Source organism: Chaetodon auriga, chromosome 12, assembly GCF_051107435.1.
Source record: "Chaetodon auriga isolate fChaAug3 chromosome 12, fChaAug3.hap1, whole genome shotgun sequence".
NCBI classification, from domain to species: domain Eukaryota; kingdom Metazoa; phylum Chordata; class Actinopteri; order Chaetodontiformes; family Chaetodontidae; genus Chaetodon; species Chaetodon auriga.
This window is the reverse complement of record NC_135085.1, coordinates 3,012,232-3,033,277: the sequence shown is the minus strand read 5'-3', so window position 1 is coordinate 3,033,277 and position 21,046 is coordinate 3,012,232. Positions and strand designations below refer to the sequence as shown.

The window sequence follows — 21,046 nt, the reverse complement described above, 5'->3', positions numbered from 1 at the left end:
TTCATTATCTAACTGACTCAAAAGAGTTGAAGATTGATGTGGTTTCCAACCTCTGCACCAATGTCAAGAGTTTCATGATTAGAGAGAAGCTGCAGAGCTATGTAAGTGTTGTATCATTCCAAAACATGTTTGTTGTTGTTCCACCCCTACATTGAGACAAATAACCCTGAAGTTGCTCTTGTATTTTAGTTGGCTAAGGAATATATTTATGGTTACGATTGCTTCTCTTCAGATGTTTCATATTGTTTTCTTTGTCAACACAAATGAAGCTGAAGTTGTGCCTTCAGTTTGTACAAAAAAAAAATGTGTGTGCATATTGCCTTCAAATAAAATTGATGTGACAAGAGCTGTAAAATCCCAAGACTGCTCTGGAGATGGATGGAAGCCCCATAAGACCAGAATTATTTTCACATCATCTAAATTTCTTTTCCGTCACCTCTACCTTTAAATTCAACTAATGGTATGTCAGGCATTACTTAAAATTGCTTTTGTTTTATTTATTTATTTTTTATTTTTGCGCATGACCCCAATGAAGCTAGGCTTAAACTACCTCAAGCCATCAATCGCACTTACCTTGGAAGTGATGGAAAGTCCTCAACAGATCAATTCAAAAGAAAAAGAATGTAGTGGTGCACACCATTTGTAAAGATTTGCACATTCTTTGAAATTAATAAATGTGTTGTTAGGAACAAGAACATTCCTTTCCATGTAGTAATGATGGAAGAGAATTTGGTCACAGACAAATCATTCATTTGATCTTGCGTCTTTGAGTGTTCTCAGTTCTCACTCTAGTTCCAACCAGGGCGCAGAAAGAGGAAGAGTGAGGTCAGTGGTCTTTAAATTAAATTTCACAGTGTAGGACATTATTTTATTTTCTTCTTTTGTAATGTGCAGGTATGTAGATCCCTTCAAAGACATGTTTATGTTGAAATATACAGTATACACTTATACATGTAGTTATGTCTCTCTTTGTATTGGTTTGTCCAATGTCTCATGGCAGGCGACAGGATGAGGCGAAAGAACGTGATGAGAATAGGACTCGTTAATCCGCTGAAACGTGGTATGGATGTTCAGAAGTTGTTTGGTTGTTAGTTTGTTTGCTTGAACATTTGGAAACCATTGCCAAAACTAATATTCAGGCTGAGTGTGCACTGGCTGAATTTCCTCACTAAAATATTTGTCTACACATTATTATATATGCAGTGCTGACAGTGTGGGGGGATCAGAGAAGAGGAGGAAGGAGGTGAGAGGAGAAGATGGAAGAAAACATTTTACAGTTTTTGCAAATAGCTTGATGTGTAAAACCATCAGTGTTCATTATACTGTCGATGTTTAGGCATTTTTCATTTGGGGCAAAATTCGCAAGCTTGTGTATTAAAGGGGTGGTTCAGTTGAAGCTATCTGGAACCAGTGCTAAAACTTGTCTGGTACAAAATATGTGCCAGAACAGGGTTTGCTATGGTCATACAGTTGGTTGAGGTATGGCTATGTCATGAGCCACATGTGGCCTGCGTACTGGCTACCAGATCTGGACCACTTGTGGACCATAATTCATTGCTGATTGTAAGTGGGCTGTTTGGCCCATTACTGAGCCAAACCAATTTTGCTATTCAGAGCAGCAGTGATAACAAACACAGAAGTTCACCTACAGACAGTCAAACATCTCCTGCGGAAAGTGCAAGACAGAATATGTCAGCAGCTTACTCTTTGATTTAAAGGTGATCAGTATGGCACCAAAGCTGGAGAAGAAAGTGAGGATGCTGATGATTGGAGAAGAACAATTAGAACAGATGTCAAACAGAAAAGAAGTCAAACACAATTCTGACAAATAAAATGTTCAAAGCTATTTTCAGTGATTTTGCAAATCAATACTATTCAAATTTATTGTTTCCTCAGTCTGATTTGTAAGCCAGTGTTGTTTGAGTCTAATGTTAAACACATATAGAAATCCTGACTTAATGTTGTTTTTTTGTTTGTTTGTTTTTACAAAAATGCTATAAAGGACCTTAAATTGGGTTATACATAGCCATCACAACACTTTCTACGATTGTGTTTTTATTTTCTTCTAGAAGTTTTTACGAAAATGCTCTTGAACTTTACAAAGCAACATGCATTACTTAATTTTCTCAGGAAAAAGGCACAGAACTATAGTTGCAATAAATATTATCGACTGGAACCACAATGCATTGGTGGTATGGGTAGAGTTACTTTACATACATTTTAGTAACTCAATAAGTGGATTTAGTGTTGTTATTCTTTAAAAGCCTTCTACCATTAGCAGTCCACAGTGCTGAAAAGGATGATACATTAATCTTAAAGTTAAGTATTACTGCTGGGAAGTCATGTAATAACACAAAAAATATAATATATAAATTATAAGAGCAAAGGAGGAAATCAGGTGATGGTATGATAGAATGACAAAGTCTGCACACAAAGGACACAAAGTCCTTATTTCAACCCAAACCTAACCAAACCTTTATCAGAGAGTTGGTATGACTTGTCTCAGAATATACAGTCAACAATCAGATCTTTCATCTTACTTCATTTAAATGAAATATGTTAACCAGTTGAACAGACGGTGTACAATATAGTCATATTTTGACTCTTTTCCAAAGATGCCTTGAGGCAAACAAATTTTTTTTTGTTTTTTTGTTTTTTTTTGGTTTTGTTTTTGAAATCACTGGGTATAATATAATCACCAATACAAAAGAATATTTAACTGTGTAACAGAAGTTTTGTTGTATTAAAAGTGTTCGCATTTCCAAAATTCTAATGACTAACTCATAATACTGCACTTAGATCAAACAGGATGGTTGGTAGAGATGAAGCGCTTTCCATGTCATGACATTTGAACAGTCATGTCCTTGACTGAAGGCAGTTGTGTGATTGCAAAGTTAATCCTTTGAGGGTTACTGTGCACTGACATTAGAAGGCCAGCTCTATTGCATTTTTATATAATTCCAGTGAACGATGGACTTTGATGTGTGTAGGGTATTCAGTTGGTTGCAATCTGCAACCAAACCACTAGATGCCACTAAATCCCCCACACTCCTCCATTAAAGGATGATTCTGGCTTATTACAAAAAAGGGTCTTATTTATATTTGAGCCATAATTTCTATCTCTACTAATAACGCTGTCGTCACAGATAGAGAAGGTATTTTATATAGAGTACCATCAGTCAGAGAAGATGAAAGTGATACAGAGTAGACAGACAGGTTAGGTGAAATCCCACCACTGGTCCAGCAGAGAAGATGAAAGCCTGACCACTCATCAGTAGCAGAATAGAGAGCAGAGAGTTTCATCATTACTGAGTCAGTCAGTTGCTTGAGAAATAGTTGGCTTGAGGAGAAGTCAGAGCTGTGGTACACTGGCTTTTTTTTATTTCAGTCCTAATTTTTAAGACTTGGGACATGCTTCTTATTCTGTGGCTTTTTAAAAAGTTTGATTTCAATAAAATCTGAAAAAGATAAAGTGAGACATGAAGAGAAAGTGACCGAAAGGTGAGTGAGCAAACTGCACAAATCAGTGTGTGGAGCCAATCATAGTCTCACCTTTATGGGTTGTAGCCACTGGTTCACAATCTCTCTCTCTCTCTCTCTCTCTCTCTCTCTCTCTCTCTCTCTCTCTCTCTCTCTCTCTCTCTCTCTCTCTCTCTGTGTGTGTGTGTGTGTGTGTGTGTGTGTGTGTGTGTGTGTGTGTGTGTGTGAGTGTGTGTGCAGCAGCCAATCATGGACTCCCTTTGCAGATGCAGAGGCTGCAAGCTGGCAGAGTGGGAAAAGACCAAATATATATTTATTTATATATACATAAGAGAGAGAGCGAGAGCGAGAGAGAGAGAGAGAGAGAGATTAAAAAATAGAACAGAGGGGAGAGAGTGAAAAGAGAGAGGGGTGGTGACAGACTGAACAGAGGCGGTCTTTTATTCTCCTTAGTGCTACAACCACAGAGAGGCAGAGATACTTGCTTGTCCACAGTGGCGGGCAGACATAGAGTGAGTGAGCAGGATCGAGAGAGAGGTAAACAGACAGATGAGAGTAGTGCAGCCTGAGGAGGGGGAGTTCGAACACATCCATCTGCACGAGGTAAGATCCACCACTCCATTCCTCTCTACCTCTCTTTCTTCATTTTCCTTTCATCTTTGCTCAATTCTTCTCCATCTTTATCTTTCTTTCACTACAGCTTCAGTGCTTGGAAAATGCAATTTAGCGGCTGCAGCTTTTTCTCTTGTATGTGTGTGATAGAAAAAGTGTCTGCAATTGGTATACTATGCTGTCTACTTGTGTGTGTGTGAGAGAGAGAGGTAATATATATATATATATATATTATGTGTTTTATTGTAGAGCACATGTATGTGTGTAGATGACTAACAATTGAGTAAAGAGCTTCTCTATATGTTAAGATGCTGGTTTTGGCCATGGAGAATATTCTTCATATGACTGCACTATATCTCCTATAGCCTTTTCCGTGTGTGTATTGGTAGTGTTTGACTCCAGGCAGAGCAGAGCTTAAAGGAAATCATTTGCACAGTGGACTGTGATCAATTCTCTGCAGTCTTGCATGACAGTCCAGGCAGCTGGATGAATGCAGATTTTTAAAACAACCAACCTTATCTGTGTATTTTATAAGCCTATAGGAGTGTGATTTTTCTAAGCTTTTCTACCAGGGATGAGACTTTTCTCAACGATGCAAAGCAGTAAAATGTGTAAATCCCTTGGTAAATCGAGATTTGGCTTTTCATATGTAAATGCGCCCAATTTAAACCAACTGAAAAGTTTAAGAGAGATGTGCAGGAATGCACCATTTAATTTGATGATCCCATTTGCTGGTTATTTTGCCTTCATCTTTGGTTCATGTCTGTGTTGTTTTTGCCATTTTCCTGGAGATCATTGATCTGTCCAAATGCAGCCAGTAATGTAACGTTTACAGTATTTACCTCAACAGCAAAGAGAACCAGCCTTTTATTTGGATCAGGCTTATATCAGAGCATTTATTTCTAATTATTTCTGTTAACCCAGTTACTGCAAACTCAAACCAGTACATCCACTTCCACAGCAATAATCCCATCAGTGCAACACTTGCTCTCTCATTTTAACACAAATATTGCTTTCATTCATCAGTTAATTCCGGTCATTCCACCAGTGTTTTCCATTAAACTTAACATTTGGTGGTGATGTAGTGGTTAGCATTGTTGCCTCACAGCAAGAAGGTTCTGTGTTCAAACCCAACTGGGGCCTTCAATGTGGAGTGCACGCCTGCGTGGGTTTCCTCTCGACGCTCTGGCTTCCGCCCACAGTCCAAAGATGATTGAAAGACATGGAGTTAGGTTAACTAGTGAATGTGGGTGTTAATGGATGTTCATCACTGTCAGACCTGTGTCAGCTCTGTGATTGACTGGTAACCTGCCCTGGGTGTATCCAGCTTCTCACCCATTCTCACCCAGTGTCAGCTATAGGCTCCAGCCCCCCACCCCGTGCTGATTTTAACATTAAAAGGTCACCCAGATTTACCTTTAGTGGTAGTTTTTAATTGTGAAAAATGTGCAGAAAGTGCCTATGACAGTAGTTTAACATCTCATCAGCAGCTTGACATTTTAGGCTTGAAATGACAAATGTTGGATGGATTGTAGTGATGGGAATTATGCCTCTTTGAAGGGACCCCAATCATTCTGATACATCCATTCCTTTCCAAGAGATGTTCAAAAGAACGGCGCATTGTTCTTTTTTCTTTCGTTCCTTTTTTTTTTTCTTTGTGCTTTTCTTCTTTGTTTTAGGCATTGGTTACAAGGTTCATCTGTGAAATAATCACTACATTAATACCAGGATAAAATTTGAATCACATTCAAACTTAGACATTGCAACAACATAATTTATTTTTGCATGTGTGGACTAGGTAGAGCTGCACTAAGTTACTCCTATTAACATACATCAGTCAATGATCTGCATTGTTAAGACATCAACATAGCAAAACATTATCTATCTGCCATATTATCTGTATGTGATGCCTTGTGTAAATAAAGTTGCCTTGCCTTGACTGAATCGGAGAGTATTTCCTCTTTGAAAGAAGAACAAAGAATGGTGCTGAAGGCTCTTCTCAATGTAAATGACATTTCCCTCTTGGCTTCAGCAAGAGTTTCAATAAGCAACTGGCTCTGTGGTGCTCTCCTACTATATATCATATGGGTAATTGATCTGATTGGTTGAAGAGCTGATCCAATCACAATATCATGTGCAAGTGGGGACACCAAAACTTAGCAATGCAATGAAAACATAAACAGAAAACAGAACATAAGTGAAGTTTATAGTGAAGAAAATTAAAACTTCATCTATCCCTGAGAGAGGATCCAATTCATTTCTCAAGGCCTGTAACTTAGGTTTGATATGCTTTCTTCTATCATCAAGATTTAAGAAGATGACCTGGGTGAACTCAAAGATGAAACTAACACCTTGAGGTAGCATAGATCAGTCCAAACAAAATCACTGGTCCATCTGTCCCAGATTGGTGACACATTACAACCTGATGCAAGGTGTGTTAGGCGTAGGGAGACCTGTTGGGATGGCACATTTGACCATTAAGTGCAAACAAAATGTCCAATGTAATGCTAATGCTAATTGGTTGGGTTCTCTTATCTGCCAAGAATAACAGGAGATGTTTGTGAACACAATGTCTGTTGAATGTTGACCATCTGTGTGTGTCATGTCTCAGCCAGCATAATAAGAATCAGAGTTTCTTTTGCAAGCACAACATATGTTTTACATAGTCTGTTTCAACTGACACTATAATCACACAAAGGCTCACCAACAGCCTTAAACAGATACAGAATAGATATAATTATTAATCATGGACAATATTGATGCGAGAGAGTCAGAGATCGAAACAGTGACAAACTTTGTAAAACGCTGTCTATGTCAAATTCTTAATCAGTTGTCCCCTCTTGTGAATTTGAATTTGAAGTAATACATTAAATTATTCCTTTGTTAGTTTGTTTGTTGTTTTGTTTTATGCTAACTAAAAACAAATATCTGTGTCAATGTTTTACAAAAAGTTTCAAAAATAATTTTAGTATAACAGCAGCACTGGGCAAAGTAAAACAGGTGAACTACAGCAATAAACAGTGTGAGGTTTTATAATCACTGCTCCTCCTCATGGGTAGATAAAGCATTGCAAGTGGTTCCCACACATGGTGCTTTGGGGCATTATGAGTCAGAGTTGAGTTCACTAGTCATTAAGGGTTCTCATTAAGGTCAAGGACCCAGTGGGGATCTGTATAGGTCTTGTAACAGAACCAGCCAGCCACTGTAGGTGTCTTTAAGTTTCAACATACACATGAACACACACACATATATAAAGTTATAAAATTAAGGGAACCCTTAATTCACACATCAGATCATGATGAATAAATTATTCAAGTTGAAAATCTTTACTGATGTACATTGTATAATTTGTTGAGAACAAAGTCAACAACGGTCAATGGAAACCAAAACCATCAACCCACTGAGGGCAGGATTTAAAATGACACAGAAAATCAAAGTAAAAAATTGAAATCACAGGCTGATCCAACTTGCATGAATTTCATTACAGCAACTCATAATGTGACTGAGTAGTGATGAGTTGATGGATGGCGTCCTGGGGAATCTCCTCCCAGACCTGGTTCAGTGCACCGGTGAGCTTCTGGACAGATTGTGGCGGTACTTGGTGGCGTCGGATGCACCAATACATAACGTCCCATAGGTGCTCAATTGGATTTAGGTCAGGAGAACGTGAAGGCCAGTTAATGGCATCAATGCCTTAATCATTCAGGAACGACCTACACACTCTGGCCATATGAGGCTGGGCTTTGTCCTGCACCAGGAGGAACCCAGGGTCCACTCCACCAGTGTAAGGTCTGACAATCACTCTGAGGATTTCATCCCAGTACCTAACAGCAGTCATTGTACCATTGACTATGAAATGGAGATCCACGCAACCCTCCCAGGATATGCCTCCCAAGACCATCACTGACCCACCGCCTAAAGGGTCACACTGGATGATGTTACAGGCAGCATAAAGTTCTCTACAGTGTCTCCAGACTCTGTGATACCTGTCACATGTGCTCAGTGTGACCCTGCTCTCATCTGTGAAGAGAAGGGGGCACCAGCGGTAGACCTACCAATTCTGCTGTTCTCTGGCGAATGCCTATCGAGCTGCATGGTGCTGGGCTGTGAGCACAGGTCCCACTAGAGGACGTTGGGCCCTCATACCATCCTTATGGAGTCTGTTGCTAACAGCTTGATCAGAAACATGCACACCAGTAGCCTGCTGGAGGTCATTTTTTAGTGCTCTGGCAGTGCTCGTCCTGTTCCTCCTCGCACACAAAGGAGCACATAGCAGTCCTGCTGCTGGGTTGATGGCCTCCTATGGCCTTCACCAGCTCTGCTTGTGTAACAGTCCGTCTACTGATGTCTCCTCCACACTCTTGAGACTGTGCTGGGAGACCTTGTGACCGCATGCATGGATGTGCCATCCTGGAGGAGCTGGATTACCTGTGCAACCTGACTAGGCTGCAGGTACCGCCTCATGCTAATAGTGGTGATAAGGACACTAACAGAACTCAAAACTATGGAAGAGTCACTCAGGAAGGATAAGGAGAGCAATTGGCTGTGGCCACCACATGCAAAACCATTCCCTTTTGGGGGGTTGTATTGCTTTTGCCCCTCCATTGCACCTGTTACTTTCATTTGCATCAAAGCAGGTGTAACTGAGTCACAATCTCTTGTGCCTCCTAAATGGACAGATTGATATCCTTGAAGTTTAGCTGACTTGGGGCTGGATCTACTAAGATCCCAATTTGCATGTACTAATTTCGTTGTGCAATCTGGAATTTTGTGCGTGAGGCTGAGCCGAAGTTTGCGGGTGATTTACTAGGAGTGGTTGTGTAAATGTCAACAGGTGCAAACGGAGAGAGACACCCTATTTCAATGAGGTTTTTGCGTGTTTCATGTTTTGCAGCATGGCGAGTTTGGAGAGAAGAAAGCACAAAGTGAAATTCGACCCTATTGAATTAGAGGTGTTGGTAGATGAAGCCAATAAACACTTAAATGAGTGACAGCAAAGAAATCTGACTGTTGCACAAAGGAAAGCTATATGGGAAGAAATTTGTGAAAAAGTAAATGCTGCTGGCAAAATGATGTGAACAGTGGATGAAGTGAAAAGAAGATATCAAGAAGACGAACAAAAGAAAAATTGACGTACAAAAAAAGTCTGCAAATAAAACAGATCTCGTTGTACCTTATTTCTCTGGCAGTGGTCGGGTTGAGAACAGGTGTCAGGAGGAAGGGGTGTAGGGGGTATGCACTGTCACCTACAAAAGATTTTACAAATTGACTCACCTACAAGCCAGCCATCTCCAAACTCGCCATCTTGCAACTTGGAAAACAGAAAACTGTTTCTCAGAATGAAAGAATCATGTGCTGACCCCGGATATTTTGCCACAACGTTGGTAATGATCCCTTTGGCATCACAAACACACTGCACATTCAGTGAATGCGTGTGTTTGCGATTTCTGTACACATGCTCAGTGTCTGCGGGGGGCACAAGCTGTACATGGGTGCAGTCAATCGCTCATATAACTCTGGGAAATCCAGCAACTGCAAAAAAAGTTTTGTTTGGTCTCATTCAATGAGTGCCCAGTGCATGGAAACCTAATAAACTTGGCCATCCGGCGCGACATGGCACTTAGGACGATTGGGAGATCCTAGCTGTAATAGCCACCGTACGCTGGAATAACCCAGATGTAAAGAAAAAAAAAAAGTAAACTTCCTTCTTGTGGCTGGCTCCAAATCCACTCTGAGTTCCTCCAACAGTTCCAAAATAGCAATGCTGGATAGGCGATATGTTTTAAAGTTTCCTCGTTCATTCGGGAAATGTTCCCACGGGGATGAAATATGCGTTCTGTGCGTCTCCTTTCATCGTTTCGATGTCTCCTTCTTGCGATAATAACCGCAGCCATGTGTGCGCAATTACGCATACAAACCGTTTGCACCTCCTTTTGACACGTGTTAAATATAGACGCAATTTCTATGAGCAAAATTGCTCTCAGGTTTGATAATTCACGTTGCGGGTGCTAAATTAATATATTTACATTTTCTCCTCCCAGCACACGCACAATTGCGTGTAAACGCCCCATATTGCATATTCATTACGGCAGACGATCAGTTCGTACATTTTTTTGCGCGTGCAATGTGTTTGTGCACGTTTTTACACATGCAAAACTTTAGTAGATCTGGCCCTTGGTATTATATTGTGATGATTGGTTGAGCAGTGTTATTATGTACTCGATTTAGAGGAATATTTCCTGGAATTCTGGAATTAATAACCACAACTTCAAATGCTTCAAAAAACTAAATACACTCAAAATCACTTTTTTATATAATTATTTTTGGCATGCTCACGCTAATTCAATGGCGTTGAGTGTACACACCATGTTGGTTAACTTTAAATTTTGAGGATTGCATTACGTTAACTGGTATTTTTTTTTTAGTTTTTATTATTATTATTATTATTATTATTAGTAGTAGTAGTAGTAGTAGTATTAAGATATGCTGTTGGGTTTGACAGTGTGTGTTGGTCGGGGTGGGATGGGATGTGTGCCTTTCATGCAGGAGACCAGAGTTTGTATTCTGTCACAGACCTTCAGTTAACGCCTTTTTATTAACTGCAAGAATCTTTGTTTTATTATGCTATAATTGCCTAACCCAAATCACATCTCAATCATATATTGTTTGTCTTGATATTTCCTTAATGCCAGGATCAGACTACACGATCTACGTCATGATCACAGTGCCATAAACTCTTACCATGTCTTGGTGGCAAGACTGGCAAGACTACACATATGTCAATCAAACTGTCTGAAGCGTTGTGTGTGATGCTGGTGGTCTTGTGTACCGAAAAAAAAAAGAAAAGAAAGAAAAAAGAAGTGCTGCGAATGTGCCATAACATTAAAAGTAAATGCATGAGGCGACATAAACTTCAGCCCATTTACTCATACATCCACTGGGTAGATGGTTACATATAGTAATTTTATTTCCACAATTATTTATTCTACAAGGAGCAGGCTTGGCCATGTTGGCTACATCAAACAGGTTACTTTGATCTGGAATTAGTAATGATAACCATATTCCGCAACTAGGACCGGAGATAATGTTGTGACAGCATAACCAGCTACTCAGCTACCCACCTGACAGCAGCAACCTTAGCATCTCTCCTCCTCCTCACCATGGTTACCTGACTGCACTCTGCAGAGAGCACCTGATTGGTAAAGGCTCAGGAACATGGGAAATGTCACACTAGTTGCGTCAAGGCAAAAACAATCTGACATGCTAGTCTTTTCAACGGGGTGTTGCGACATTGCACAACAGATCGTTTAGCGTATCACACTACATGGGTATAGATGCCTGGTTGTCGTTCACAGTTGAACACTGGCAATTGGTCGGCTACAACAAAATTATCTCAAAAACAGGCTAGATTCATGTAATCTGATCCTGGCATAACTTCAACTGTCCTGTAGTGTCGGAGTTATGCAAAATTGGGTAGTATTAACATTCTCTGTCTGGTGATAGATTTTCACAGGCCAGGAAGATTAACTGGGGGTTCCTTCAGGCTCACAAGGGTCGAAGCATATCCCAGCATGCTTTGCTAGAGAGGCTAGGAATATCCAGGACAGGTCTTGCTTATCCAATCAAACCATAAATGTCAAACCAGTTACATCAAACCTACACCTTATCAAAGTAAGTGAAAATATTAAACTGATTTCCAAGACGAATCCACTGAGTATTAGGGAAAGGTAAAGGCCAAGTGATATCAAATGAAGAAGCAACGTGGTGATTACAGCAAAACAAGTAATCATGCTATCCATGTGAGGGACCAGTGTGGTATTTTGAGAAAATGTAATATGTTATTTATTTCAAACTGCAGCTTAAATCAAGAATAAGAAAAAGTTCAGGCGCAATAAACATCACTTAATGGGTTCCACAATATTTCTAAACAGCTTGTACAAAAATTGAAGTGAAAAAAAAAAAAAAAACATCTGTGTGGTATTTAAATAATAATATTTAAAAGTGAGTGGATATGCACTAGGCTTCCTTAAGTTTTGGAGGGCATTGGAGACTTTTCTTGTGGGAGACCTCAACTACCTGCTGACTGAAAGTGAACTAAACAGGATGACCAGTTGTCCAGAGTAAAGTGGGTCATAATAATTTTCTAGCATTGTAGTCAACCCAATAAGCATCTTGAATGGGATATTTATGACATTTGCCTCCAAGGCAGGATTGATGTTACCAGGACTACAGACAAGTACACAGCAATGTGTATCACCATTATCCATTATCCCCATATTCAAAGGATATCACATGTCACATGTCTACCCTCTCTATGGCAGTGGCTTTTCACTCCACCTTCTAGGGTGGGTATTCAGAACAGCTATGAACAACGCACGTTGAACAAACTAGTTATTGTCAAGTGTAACCTGGCCTTTAGGATTAATGATCCAGGGGGCATGAATGGCAGTCCATTCAATATACTGTATATTGTTTCAATCTGAACCAAAGTGGTGGACTAATCAACAGGTATCACTATCCTTAGAGCCATATGGCCTGGCTTTTGGATCATAGGTTACACTAAAAAAAATAACAAAAGAAAACAATAATTAATAATAAAGTAAAATAAATAATCAGATGAAATTAGACTCCAGAGAGTTGAAACATCTAATAATCATGCTATTGCTACAGAAATCAAGTTCGTATAGAAACTCACTGTGTGGAAACAGATGTTCAGCATTTAAATGAGATTATGACTGACAGCTCTCTGTGCTGAGATTCCTCCAAGATGTGCAAGAGAAAAATAATCCACTGCCGCTGCTGCTACTTTCAATAATAAAGACTAAAGCATGAAACTCAATACCACAAATTTCTGTGAGCAGACCAAGATCTAGCGGGCGGACTTGTCTGTTTATATCAGCTGACTTACGATTGTAAAAAGAGCGCAATGACAAAAACTGTCATTTTGCTCCCATCAGGCTCACACTTTGTGCCCGGTGGACACAGCAACACTGAATGAATGTGTCAGCTGTGACGCATAAAGTCACAGATGATAAGGTTTGTAATGGCACATGTGCACATAAGGTTTCTTTTTTCTGTGTATGTATTCATATTTATATTATAAGTTACTGTTACTACCAGTTGGCACTTTGCAAATACATTTTACATCAACACTGAAGTTGTAATTATGGAATACTGGAAAACAGTTTCTGAACACAATGAACAAGCGAAGAAGTCTCATACCAGCCAAAGTCTGTCATTTATGTCATTAAACCCTAATTAAGTGGATAGGATATTATTTTAATCACATACAGTATATTTTTTAAAATTCTCCTCAACTCTTCTATCACATAACCATCTTAAGTTATCCAATGATGGGAACACTTGTGAGTCATAAGCAGGAATTTTTGCCATCACTACCTTCCATCCCACCTGATGTGAAAACAACATTAATTTTATATCTTGTGATTTCCCTATTGTAAAGTGCTTTTGTTCATATGAAAAGCTGCTGGAGAGCAATACACTGTATGGCAGCAACATGAAATAAGATCATTGAACTAATGAAAGAAACCACTAACGGAGGAAGTTACATTAGGTCTCACAACGTAATGTCCTGTTTAAATTAAAAAAAAAAAAAAAACCCTTACAGTTTAAGCCAATGGTTTATTCTACTCATCACTGCTTATTGTTTATTTAATTGACATTGATTTTGGCAAAAAAAAAAAGACAGTGGCCCAAAACATGACATATTAATCAGTAATTAATCAGGTATAGCAACAACTTGCATTTACAGAAATGGTCTCTTACTTTTTTTTAAAGTTACATATTACGGCTTAAAGCTGGTATCTGTGATGTTTCCTTAAATATACTATATTCTCACACTGATACATTCACTGTGTTTAAAAATAATGTCTATGCATTGCTGTAAAGGCATTTTTATCTGCCATGGCTTTGGTCCTGGTTGACAGTATAAATAAAGCTCATTCAAACAGAGCCAGTTTGCTTAAAATCAAGCACAAGCCAAGTGTCGTGGTTTGCTAGCTGTAACCACTGATTGAAATGAACAGCAGGTCCTCATGCAACCCTTCCACACTTATAGGAAGTTACAGGTTGTAGCTTTAGTTTTAGTGTGGGAGTGTCTCAAACTGCTCCATAGTTCAGTGGGTCGTGATCTGAGATGGCAGTCCCAAAAACCATTAGTTCACTGACTGACAGCTCCTTGGAAAAGACACATAATACTCTGAGCATCTTGTCTACTGTGCTCACTGGCTAGAAGGGATGCTAAGATACAGAACACTTTTTCTACACCAGTGAACATCAGGGAATGGACATTGAGCTGGTGGAATTTTACATGTAGCATGTATTCATCTGAATAATAAACTCAACTGGAGCAGGAAGAGGCTTAACAGATTGGTTGAAGGCCAGCTCTGTCCTGGGATGCCCAATTGATCCAATGAAGGTGGTCGGAGAAAGGACGATGATGGCAAAGCTGTCATCCCTGATGGAGAACATGTCCCACTCTATGCAAGACACTCAGACAGCATTGAGCAGTTCCTTCAGTGACAGACTGCTTCACCCGCGGTGTGTGAAGGAGAGATACTGCAGGTCCTTCCTTCTGTCCTGCTGCCGTCAGACTTTACAGTCACCACTGCTTTTAGCAGACCACACACACTGAAAGTGACACATTCACTGATGCAATATCAGTGGATACTAAACATTTCCCCTTTTGTTTATACCATTGTTTACTTATGTACTTATGTCTTGCCTTTTTTACTGATTTATTTGTTTTGCTATAACACTGCAAATTTCTCTGCTGTGGGATTAATAAAGGATTATCTTAGTTCTCTTCATTCTCAACAAGCTATTTTACAAAAACTGTAGCTGATTCTCTCAGTAATGGGATTAGGTGTGATACCTTCCAAGCACTGACAGTAAGGTTAGTTGTTGATGCTTGCTCATTAGCCTACCTAAGTCTAACTGACCAATTATTTGTTTTGTCAGCTGCAGCCTCAATAAACTCACATTAATGAATTGTTGTTACAGACACATTTATCCAAGAGAAACTTCACAGTAAATCCACCAGTTGTGAGTTAGTAATATGTACTGACATTGCTTATTTTTTAATAAATTGATTGTTGTTCCACTTTACAATGTTAAATGAACGGTAATTTCCTCATTTACACCAAAGTCAATAAAGGAAGCATTCAGTGTGAACAGGGCAACACTGCACACATAAAAACCAAATCAACCCTTGGCAGTTCTGTTTCATTCCTCCTGACCACCACATGCAAAGTTCTTCGAAATTAAAATCACAAAATATGTTGTTTCTATCTGCTTTTTAGAACGACAATAGGATGTTTTATGTTGTACACAAACACTTCCCAAAAAAAAAAAAAAAAAAAAAAAAAAAAACCCCACTACACACTACACACTACACACTACACACTAACTAATACACTAACGTTACTGACAATTCTCAGGCAGTGGTTATGATCTGACTGACAAAAACAGCAGAATCAGTAAGAATCAGACTGACAGTATGTTTAACACCTGTGTAGTTAACTAGCTGTTTCACTTCACCCTAAACAGTTTAAGCCTCCAAGAACGTAACTGCAGCCAAACTCTTCAAACTGTATCATGCTTACTAAAGTTTAGTGATGTTCAGTAGTTTAAAACTTCATCTTTGTGCTACTGATTTGTAACATCCTTTTTGCTTGTTGTCTGTGTTGTATTTGTGATGACAGATGCTCAGGCTGATATTGCACAATCATCCAGGCACTTACTGTTCTTAAGAACATCATCTGAAAATGCATGAGACTTCAATTCATGTACATATGGTTTATTTTTACTTATCAACTGTAGACTTCTTGATGGTTAATGAATATTCCTGGACACAATCCTGCAGAGAATGGAGGCACGAAGGTCACAATGACAGTTCAGACCTTCAGTCAGCAGGATCATTACTTCAAACAGAAATGGCCAGGTAAAGACTTAAAAGACAGTTTTCCTGTTTTAAATGCAAGACCCATATGTACATATTTTGGCAAACTGGTGTTTTGTACTGGAAATGTCCACCTGTTACTTACAGTAAGTAATGATAGACATGGTATTGTTTTACATCTCTCTTAACAATTTTGCAGACATTAAAACCATTAAAGTTTGTCCATTTTGGCTTTTCTATGTGAAGCAATTCAGCATATTTCTCTGTTGTAAAGCATTTTGAGCTGCAATTCCTGTATGAAATGTGCTGTACAAATAAAGTTTATAATTATAGTAAAATCTGGAAGAGAACATTTGCTATTTTTTGACCATTAAGTTTAATATATAAAGACCCATTTCACTGTAGGCTAATGTGAAATTTGAAATCAGATAAAAAAAAAAAAAAAAAGAAAGAAAAAAAAAGAAAGAAAAAAACACATCAGTGGCTTTGAAAGCCTAGATGATTGCCTATTGCACGTTAATATGGGAAATGTGGACAACGCACTGACCTAACTACCTGGCACAGTGGCTTTGCTTTTTCCAAAAAACATTTTTTTTGCAGGCTTTAATCTAATCCTTTTTAATCCACTCCATAGCAACACCAACTGAACGGACCAATCTGGACAAATTCTGGACCAGATGGAAGATTCTACCAACAAGTCTGTCCGTAGAGGTATTCAAGGGAGCATAACCAACAGCCTCCACCTGCTATGAGTTCTTGCACATCCCAGGGCATTACAAGGATTACACATCTCTTAAGAGTGACATCCAGCCTGTATTTGCACTTGCCAGACAAAATCTGATTTTGTACGAAAAGATGTCGCTGTAACTTTTAAGCTTGTTAGCTGTTAAAACTTCTGTCAAAAATGTGAATGTTTAAAGAGTTGTCAGCTGAACTGAACAGAACTGTCACTTGAGAGGGAGTACTTCCCACAGATTCTCTAGAACACGCACTAAACCACCTTATTAGTTTGTGATATTTCTTATGTATGCATGTTTATGGCTTTAGTTTGACAAATCTGAAGTGTAAAATATCCATGTAAATAATCTCTGCACTGGAAGAAACCATTCATGCAGGATTTAAAAGTAAACCTGTATTGATTTTGTTTTCTCAAATTATTTCAGCTGAAAACCATAAAAAATAAAAACAACAACAAATGTGTTGCTTCATTTTGTCTTTTTCCAATGTTACATGACTCTAGCTATATGTGCGTCTGAAATAGCGTGACAAACAGCTACTTGACTGGATACAGCATTTAAAAACACAAACTCTTGTGTGCAAGTGAACTCTAAGAAGTCCAGATCCAGTTGAGAGTGAAGTCTTCTAGATTCTGACTTGGCAGTATGTCCTTTCAGAGAGAAGAAATTGAAACTACAAATAGAAAAACTAAATTGTAAGACCAGATGTTTGGAATGTCTATAATGTCAGGTGTAATAATTACTACATCAGATACTTCTATTAGTACGGATTATATGAATGTGAAAACATAACTGGCAACAGCTGAAAATCAGCTCTATTTAACACCTGTTATACCATGGTGCAAAAATAATGGTCAATTATGACAAGAGCCCAAAAAGAGAAGCACTTCCACTCCACCTGTCCACTCACCACTGACTACATAGTAAGAAAGCTAGATTTATATAGAACAAAAGTCACAATGTGCTTCACAAATATGCACACAGGTGTGCATACGCACGTTAGTTAAACAAATATAATACAAGCACCCATCACAAATCACGCCTAGGTTGGGGAGTACACATTACACATTTTTAATTGTCTCGCGTAAAGTGAAACAGCCTCCAATACGTCTGTATCAGTGTTGTGTGTAAGGGTAGTATATATGAGTATACAATGGTTTACATATGACTTCTGCTCAAATTCGTGTATGCTATCAAGGGACATCTTAACAGCCAACAGAGATTGTGAAATTACTCACCGTGAAAGTGTGTACTCCCTCTAACAGCAGAGGTAGTGCATTAGTGGCCCCTGTAGGTTTGAGTCTCTGAAGTGTAGACTGCTGCAGCTTTTTGGTTAAATGGGTGAGGTTATGACCGAAAGCTCACTAAACTGAGTGAGCGGACCCACTGGCAAGGTGTGTCCTTGAACTTCAACAACTTGCAGTGATGTGCCCTTGAGCATGGCATTTAACTCTGAGTGTATGTAACCCTCTGTCTTGCTAAGACTCACTCTGGGCATTTGCTGTAATGAATGCTTTCATACTTGTGTGGAAGCAACTATCACAAAATTAGTGTGTAAATTAGTGCTGCTTGGTGTTTACAGCTTTCCAGTGGTTGTTTTGCTACAGTGGCAGCATCAGAATTCTAAGTCTGCCTCATGACCTATATGTCTTGTCAGACCCACCATCTTTTTCTCTGCAAACTATCAAAGAAAGTAAATCTGTCATTGAAGAAGTCCTTTTTTTATTTGGCAGGGAGGAACTATTGGGATATGGAAGTGCTGTGCACAAAATCAGGCAGTCTACATTTACATGTAATGAGAGTACTACTGAAATGTGTCGACCATCTTACCATCCATCCATCCACCATCCTAGCCATGTATTTCTCCATCAGTCAGTGTCTCCTTGAGGGATGCCTTGAATGCAGATGGAGCAGCATTGTACTGTACATTCCACAACCAAATAATTTTTATCCTTAAAATACTCAAGCATTAAACACATTTTGCATTGCTGTTTCTATAGTCAAATTTATCCCAAGAGCTGGACAGAAGAGTGCTCAAGAATGATTTGCTGCATTGGAGGTCTTCAAGATGTATCCTCTAACAGCTTCCTATGTGCAATGTGGGGCAGTGCCAAAGACCACATATTTTTCAAGCAAGACTATTTAACTTTAAATTTGAATTCGTAATCTTTAAATCACATCACATTTTAAATTTAATACACTGAGGACTTTTGCTGCTACAACCGTCTTTGTCTGGTTTGACAAGTAGCTAGTGGTAAATGTTAGCTCTCAGTATCTTACATTAGATATTGCTGTGCAACTTATCATTTCTGAGTAAGTTTGCTTACTTTACTATTTCTGTATCTGAGCTCTTGTAGTGGTTTTATCAAAAATGTAAAACAAGAAGTAAACTATAGATTAGGAGTCTATTGTTTGACGGTGATGATTGTGGTCTTAGTCTTTGATTTTCTCTTTTTGTCAGCCTTTTGTGTTAAATACTGTGTAAGATACGGGAAAATGTGATAGCAAAGTTACAACTTGTCCTGATTGCCTTTTTAAAAGGCCCACAAGCTCAAAACAAGGATCTTGTAGAATAAAGCCTGTATTTCCTCCGAAAGATGGTAGAGGCACCAATCTTTTTCATCAATTTGCATGTCATAATGCCTCAATTCAGTTAGTGGGTGTGGAGACACAAAGCCCCCTACCACTCCAACCAAGCCTATATCTGTGTGAGCTCTCCTGAACAAACATTAGCTAGAAAAGTGGGCTTTTTTTTTTTGCTTTTTTTTTTTTTTTTTTGCTTTTTGGTGAACCTACCCCCGACCCAAGAGAGCAGACACATCATTGGCAATCCAGAAAATACTGCAGTTTTGGTGTTGAGGATGAGCACTTGGACCAACACAACTGTGCATGGTGCAGTGTGTTCCTTTGCACTCCCATGTCATACATGGAGAAGAGATAAGTTAGGTCCTTAGATAATTATAGGAAATAACGACTGTGAAGCGGTAGCCCTGTTACAGGAACAATCTGTATTTGGAAAAAGCAATGACTGACATACCAGTACTGTTGCACCTGTACATTCAGCCAACACAGAAGCGGTACCAGCAGCAGTTAACACTTGTCTTGTTGATCAGATTTCTGTAAGAGTTGATGTAGTGTTGTTGAGTAAGCCATCTTGCTCAAACTGAATAACTGCACTGATTTCATGAATCTCTTGACAGTCTTTTTGTTTCAAATGCATACTCACTCTGACACAGGAAGATGACATTCACATTCTTTATCCAGCCTAAAACCTCAGATTGGCTTAGTTGTTTTTTCTAACTAGGGAAACAGCTGTCAGTGAGCACAAATCCTGACTTATCTGACTCCCTGAAAAAAATGAGGATACACACAGTGATTCAAGAGTTCTGTACCCTATTCTTCATTGACTTCTTAAGCGTTATAAGAGCTTGTCTAGCTGTGTGGGGACTTTGATGTGGGTTACATAATCAGGCTTTAGACACATTTTGCATGATTCTATCACACCAAGAGTCATTAATGACAACGGCAGAATCCAAACCAGTAATACATGGTGCAGTGTTGGGATGTAGCTCCAACTGTGAAACAGTGATGTTACTAGATCTATTTTAGGTGGCTATATCCCACACCTCACTGAATATTTTATTCAGCCTTTCTGACTGACTTATGTACTTAATGAATGTAAAATTGCAATACAGACTTCATAATCACAAGACACCTGAAATGGGATGAGCACAGAGCCTGCTGTGCAGCACAATGTATGCACTGAGTGGAACTCTCTCAAGGGTTGGCACATAGTTTATGAGAGACAGAAAAAAAGAGTTAAAGAAACAGACTGAAACTGAATCTTACAAGCTAAATACAGGCTCTTTATAATACATCAGCAGAGTATAAATGTATCTACAAATGCCTGAAAAGATTGCAGTTAGACATATAGACAGAAAGGCAGTGAAAATATTGGCAGGTTATGTGTTTAATATATATTTAAAAAAAAAAAAGACTGTGTAAATGTGAAATGACCCCATAATACCCTGCTTTCACGAAAGAAAGGTCAGGTGCAGACAGTTGCTAATGTGAGTTGTGCTTAGAAGTTAATTCATGTGTAAAATGTAAATATAAGTGAAGGAGGCTCATTATATGGCACAATGTTTTACTGTTAGCTTTGAATTACAGTCACATTTATTCTTGCCAGTCCGTGTGCTTCATCCTTAGATTATTCCAAATGTATCAGCAACTGAAATTGATACTCTTCTAAGAGAATATTAGAAATGGAAGTCAGAAACCTTGTCAGTATTCATGT

The 21,046-nt window shown here is 38.8% G+C and overlaps 1 protein-coding gene across 1 annotated transcript in view; it reads left to right on the top strand.

The window, feature by feature from the left end:
* Window positions 1-3,879: 3,879 nt before the first annotated feature.
* Window positions 3,880-21,046, top strand: part of LOC143329349 (cadherin-18-like) — a 194,364-nt gene continuing 177,197 nt past the window's right edge. Inside the window, exon 1 of the mRNA XM_076745192.1 lies at window positions 3,880-4,083. The gene's annotated coding sequence lies outside the window, so the exon portion shown is untranslated. The remainder of the gene's footprint in view (window positions 4,084-21,046) is intronic.